Here is a 6,641-nt window from a genome sequence, read left to right as displayed (position 1 = left end):
AGCTACAATAAGCATAAAAGTTACCTTACAGCTATCATTTGTTAACATGACGCTTGTTCTTATACATGTAATACATTTATTACCAACCTGAGAGTTTATCCGCTGGTCATTCGACATGACGAATGACTTCTGAAGTCTTAATTCAGCTCAAGACGCTGTAGATTCCCGTCAGTAACACTTTCGGTCCGCTAGTAAAACGCAGTTCTATTAATCTGCGCTTGAACCGGAACCGGATGTAAGTTCCAAAAAACTGAATTTTGGAACTGAAATTGAATTGTAGACCTGAAACTGAATGGTGAGAAGTGAAACTGAAATTATTCGAGAGCTGAATTTTTAAAGGATAAAATGCAGTTTCAAAGCAAATCAATTCATTTTCAAACCAGAAATTCAATTTCAAATTAGACTAATTCAAATTCAGTTTTCAAAAGCATTTATTCAAGTTACAATTCAGATTCAATCTGAGCAATTCAAATTCAAATTTAACTTATTCAAATTCAGTTTCTGGTGGCACAGATTTCTGCCCATAGAAAAAGCTCAAGTCTGTGGATTGTCCTCCTGTTGCAGGTGTGTGTGTGCTGCTGCTGTCTGCACCGACTGTTTCTGCAGGTGAGTTGATGGAAGTGAAAACAATCAGTGAGACTCCAACAAGAACACAAATACACTTACTGTGTGTGTGTGTGTGTGTGTGTGTGTGTGTGTGTGTGTGTGTGTGTGTGTGTGTGTCCTCCAGTGTCTCTGTCTGTCAGTCCAAACCTTCAGCAGGTCTTCAGTGGATCTTCAGTGTATCTGAGTTGTGTTGATGATGGACAGACAGCTGATGGATGGACAGTGAAGAGGACCAGAGGAGGACCCACTGAGGACTGTGGAGCAGCTGCAGCTTCAAGCTTTGGGCGGTTTAATAGTTCCTCCTGCATCCTTTCATCTCTCACCCAGTCAGACTCTGCAGCTTACTGGTGTGAAACCAGTTCTGGACAGAGTGATCAGATCAACATCACTGTAACTGGTACACACGCTGCTTCATCTGCTGCTGCTACAACATCTGGACGTTTCTCTGCTCTCATTAACTCTGTTTGTCTCTGTTTGTCAGTTAAAGGTGTGATTCTGCTGATCCCGGCCCTTCCTGTGTGGACAGGAAGTGATGTCACTCTGCAGTGCAGCAATGGGAAAACAGCTGCAGCTTATTTCTTCATTAAAGGGAGTCCACTTGAACATAATCCTAAACCAAAGCACATCCTCACTAAAGTCCAGCGGTCTGATGAAGGTCTCTACTCGTGTTATACTGATATTCATGAACGTTCTCCTCAGAGCAGACTGAGGGTCAGAGGTCAGGACACTAACATCACTTCCTGTTTATAGATACAAACCAGCCTGGTGACCTGATAATGAACTGACTGAACAATCTTCATAATCTCTCCTGTAGATTCTCCTCCCAGTACAACCTCTCCTCTTCTTCTCGCTACTCCCTCCTCTTCCTCTCCACACTCTTCCTCCTCCCTTCCTCTTTATCTCCTGGTCCTCCCTGTAGTCCTGGTCCTGGTTGGAGGTGTGGTTCTGTGGAGGAAACAGAGAGGTATGTCTCACCTGGACTAACCAGGTAACCCCTTTAACCCGAGGCTCTCTGAGAGTGACAGTCAGACTTTACATTTGATGACCTACTTCCTGATTCTAACCGAGATGATGCTCAGAGCTACCAGCTAAGCTCCACCCTCCATTAAGCTTCGCTCATTCTGGAGGTGAAGGTGTTTGTAATGGTCGTGGTCAGCTTTAGTTGACATTTATCTGGTTTCACATAGATGATGGTTCAGCTGGAGACTCTGGAGTCACATCTTCATCTCTTCACAGAGCAGCAGATTCAAATTAAGGATTTCATGAAACTTTTCGGTCTGAGCTCAGAAATGCTGATGTTTCTCTGTGTGATGTAGGAGGTCGGGGAGCAGAGCTGTGGAGCTGTGGAGGTGACGGCTGTCTGAGACGGAGCGTCTGCCTCTGCTGTGAGTCTCCTTCATGTTTCTCCACATGTATTATCTGTGTTTCCACCACTGGAGGGCGCTTTGGGTTATCGATGTGTGGGAACAGCCAATCACTGCAGGCTGAATGCTTCTCTTTGGTCATGTGACCATTTGATCTCTGATCAGTGCGTTCTTCAGTTTCAGGCCTGTTTCTGCTGACTGCTGCAGGTGAGCTGATGTTCCTACACCTGTCTGTCCTCATCATGACCTCTGACCTTTGGTGACCTTTAGTGACCTCTGTCCTGTTGCAGGTGTGTGTGTGCTGCTGCTGTCTGCTCTGACCGTTTCTACAGGTGAGTTGAAGGTAACGGGAACTCTGAGGTGATGTAGGTGCTCTGTGGTGGCTGCTCCATCATCATGTCTAACAATCCTCGGAGTCATGAAACCGCCGCTTTTTCTTCTCTCCTTTATCTGACTCACCGTTTAAAGCTGATAGGCTGGCAAATAAAGCTTCTCTGTTCTTGTACTTGGATCAGCTGATCAGAGGAAGACACAAAATAATGTTCACTGCTCAAGCTACATTTCTCCTTTAATGTATTGATCAGATTTATATATGAATTATATCTTTGATTAGGAGTAAAGATGATTTATGACTAGCACATATAGAAAAAAGCTGTTTTAGCACTCTGATCATCTTTAACAGAAAAGGATGGATGTTGGGATCTTCTCTAGTCACAGGCTGGAAATTTGCCCTGCATGATGAGTCGTGTGTTTCCAGCAGCAGGGTCTGAAACTGCAGTTAAAGTTCTGAGACTCCGCCCATAATGACCTAAAACCATGTGTGATTTAGATGCTACACATCTATCCTTCAGTATCATCTCCTCGTTCACCTCTGGAGTTCTTCTGTCCTGCAGCTTCATTTCATTGTACTCGATCACACCTGCTTCATGTTTCTGTCCTCAGACTCCCAGCATGCCCCAGGGGTGGAGGTGTTTGAGAGGGCGGAGTCTGTCCTGCTGTCCTGTCAGGTACCAGCTGATGTTTCCAGGAGTGCCACACCAGGAGTGAGGGACCGCGATGAGTTGAAGGTCCCAACAGTCCACATACGTCTGCAGAGCGGAGTAGATCTTAAAGATCAGAACCATCGCTGCTTCAGTCGAACATCGATGAGAGTCGACGCTCTGCAGACTGGAGACCTCAGCCTCACTCTGAGAAACCCCACAGTCTCTGACAGTGGTAACTACATCTGCACCACCCGCAGGGCTGGAGACGATCTGAAGAAGATCCATGTACAGCTGAAGGTCAAAGGTCAGTGGGGAAGATCCAAATCCAATTTATTTATACAGCACATTTAAAAACGGAAGGTTTGCCCAAAGTTTTGTACAGAAACAAAGGAGTTAAACACAAGATAAAACCATGACGCTCACATAAAAATATAATAACACACATAATAAACATATCAACTCACACCAGTCTGAACCTTTCAAAAAAAGGAGTGTGTCTAATATTTAAAGGCAACGTATTCCAACGTTTGGGGGCCATAATTGAAAAGGCTCGTTCTCCTCTACTTTTTGGTCTAGATTATTGGACAACCAAAAGCAGCTGGTCATAAATATAAATCATTATAAATCAGCGTTAGCACTTTGAAATTGATTCTGTCATGAACAGGAAGCCGACGAAGAGAGAACAGGATAGATGTTACACGTTCATGCCTGTGAGTACCAGCCAAGAGGCGGGCAGCAGCATTTTGAACAAGCTGAAGATGTGCAATAGATCCTTGGCTCAATACAACATAAAGTGCATTACAGTAGTCAAGCCGAGTTGAAATAAAGGCATGTATTACCTTCTCCATGTCACATCTTGACAAAACTGGCTTCAGCTTTGCTATTTGCCTCAACTGGAAAAAGCTTTTTTGCAACACAGAACTAATATGTTTGTTCAATTTAAAATCCATAATGACTCCCAAGTTTGTCATATGCTGTTTAACATAAGAGTCACACCACCCACAATTCCCAGGCGGGTTGCATGAAATATTATTAGGTCTAAATACAGTTTTACTCTCATTGAAACTCAAAACGTCCAGAGCCATCCAAGCTTTGACATCTTCAAGGCAGTTCAAAAGGATTTGGATGGAGCCTGGGCCATTTGGTGCTAAAGGCAGATAAATTTGGCTGTCGTCTGCGTAGACCCCAAAGGGAGCAGGTATAATGAAAAAAGAAGAGGGCCAAGGATTGAGCCCTGGGGCACCCCACAAGAAAGGAGGGCTGGTGGACTCAAAATGTTCAACTTTAACACTAAACGTTCTGCACCTCAAATATGAGCAAAGCCAATCCAGTGCTGCACCTTTGATTCCAACCAGGTGTTCCAAACGAGAGATAAGAATATCGTGGTCAACAGTGTCAAACGCTGCAGTAAGATCTAAACGCACCATGATCACAGGACTTGCACAATCATTTTCTAAAAGATATAATTAAAAACACGTAAAAGTTCTGTTTCAGTGGAGTGTAGATGTTAAAAAACAGACTGAAAAACCTCCATGATACCATTAGCATCTAAAAACTTATTCAGTTGGTTACAAACAATTTTTTCCAATTCTTTGAAAGGAATGAAATCTTTGAAATGGGTCTAAAATTTGAGCAAACTGAAGGATCAAGGCCAGGTTTAGTTGACATGGTTTTTAATAAAGGGTTTACAATTGCATGTTTAAAACCATCAGGAACCACACTGGAAGTAGTACGGCTATCACTCTGACCAATGACTCGAATGTCAGATTAGAGAGAAGCAAGCACAAACAGACAAAACAGACTCTGACTCCTCCTCTGTGTCCTCCTAATGACTCCTCCTCTGTGTCCTCCCTAATCACGCCTCCTCTGTGTCCTCCTAATGACTCCTCCTCTGTCTCCTCCCTAATCACGCCTCCTCTGTGTCCTCCTCTCTATCGTCCTCTGTGGCTGTATCCCAATCCAGGGTCTGCAGCCTCAACGGTCCTCAAGGGCCGCGTACTCAAAGACCGCTAAGGCCGGAAGTGCAAAGCTTGTGAAATGGGACGGTCTATCCTCCTCCTGACTCCGATGTATCCTTCTCCTAACTCCTCCTCTGTCTCCTCCTAATGACTCCTCCTCTGTGTCCTCCTCCTGACTCCTCCTATGTATCCTTCTCCTGAGTCCTCCTATGTATTTTCCTCCTGACTCCTCCTATATATCCTCCTCCTGACTCCTCCTCTCTATCCTCCTTTGTGTCCTCCTCTTTCAGCTCCTCCTCCTCCCTGTGAGTCTGTGCTGAGACTCGTCTGCCATCTAGTGGTCTTCTGTCCGTACTGCATCTCCACTGGTCTGCTGCTGTCCATCTGTTGGAGCAGGAAGACACCGAACAAACCGGCCGTCTCCATGGAGATGAGCCAGTGTGATGGAGGAGGTCAGGGACTGGCTGAAGATGGTGATGATGTCACTGCTGATGTCACCACTGAGCATGCCTTCTGAGCTGCAGACTGACAGCATCTGCAGTATTTCTGTATCTTGGTTCCTCTTTTGCTGTGTTGGAGAAAAGTTCTAGTGTTTGCTGTCAGTATGTCTTAGTTAGGTTTGAGTTTATCGCTTCATCCCTGTTTCCTGTGTAAGTCTGTCCTCTGTGCATGTCTCTTAAGTCATGTGTCCTCTGTCTGTATTGTGCCTCCTGTACATTCTCCCAGTGCATCATGTGCGTCTCCTCCCGTTGTCCTCCAAGTTCGTCTAGTTCTTCCGTTCTTCCCTCCCGTCTCCTGTGTCATATTGTGTGAATTAGTGTTTCCTGTTTTACTTTGACAGTGCCACGTCCTGTGTTCAGTGTGTATAGCTTTGCTTCCTGTGTGTCGTCAGGTCCACTCTCCCTAATGACCCTTGTGTGCTTATGTTGTGTCTGTTTTCCTCTGTCAGGTTGCCTGTTTCCTGTGTCTCTCACGTCATGGTCTAGTTCATCCTGGTCTCATGTTCCAGTTTTCCTTGTTTTTTGCTTTATTTTCCCCAGTTTAGTCAGTGAGTCCAGTCCTGGTTTCACATTTTATGTATGTCAACATTTCCAGCCTTAATAAATGACTCTCCTTCGTTCAACCTCACTCTCGCCTCAGTTGTCTACATTTGGCTCCTCCTCTTCTCTCCACATGATGTGTTGTTGCCGATTGTGACGCCGTGGAGCTCTGATGTGTAAGTCAGTAAGTTTACCTCAGCATACGAGGTGAAAAACTAACTTCATCGTCTTTAAATTTGTTACTGAGGTCTGGACGATGAACACAGCCCTGTAAACCCTCCCACTGATACTACACTGATACATATTACCCAAATGGTCACTGCTAAATAAACACACTGTGTGTTGAACCAAAATCATACATGTTTCCATGAAAAATGTCCTGATGCACGCTCAGTGATCCAGGTAAGGAGATCCCTAAAGGTTGACCGTAGATCTGACCTGTGTGACCTCTGAGGCTCCATCACTGAGTGTATTCAGCAGATACAGATACAAACACTTCCTCTGTTCATGTCAGTGTGCAGTGCTGTTTACACAGCATCCACCTGACCGCTGAGACTGGGAGGAGTCACAGATCCTGGGTGGGCAGGGCCAGGAAAGCTACCAGATTAAACCTGTGGACCCAGCTGCTGTGGATGTGGACCAAGCTGCTGTGGACCCAGCTGCTGTGGATCCAGCTGCTGTGGATCCAGC

At 45.1% G+C, this 6,641-nt stretch overlaps 1 long non-coding RNA gene across 1 annotated transcript; it reads left to right on the top strand.

Moving 5' to 3' along the window:
- The first annotated feature begins 409 nt into the window (after window positions 1–409).
- Window positions 410–1,827, top strand: LOC145426021 (uncharacterized). The gene is made up of 3 exons (XR_013906787.1): window positions 410–606; window positions 731–1,003; window positions 1,088–1,827. It is a non-coding gene; the product is annotated as an uncharacterized LOC145426021 (long non-coding RNA).
- The last annotated feature ends 4,814 nt before the right edge of the window (window positions 1,828–6,641 follow it).

Source organism: Astatotilapia calliptera, chromosome 3, assembly GCF_964374335.1.
Source record: "Astatotilapia calliptera chromosome 3, fAstCal68.1, whole genome shotgun sequence".
NCBI classification, from domain to species: domain Eukaryota; kingdom Metazoa; phylum Chordata; class Actinopteri; order Cichliformes; family Cichlidae; genus Astatotilapia; species Astatotilapia calliptera.
The sequence above is the reverse complement of the archived record's forward strand: the minus strand, read 5'-3'. Positions and strand labels throughout refer to the sequence as shown.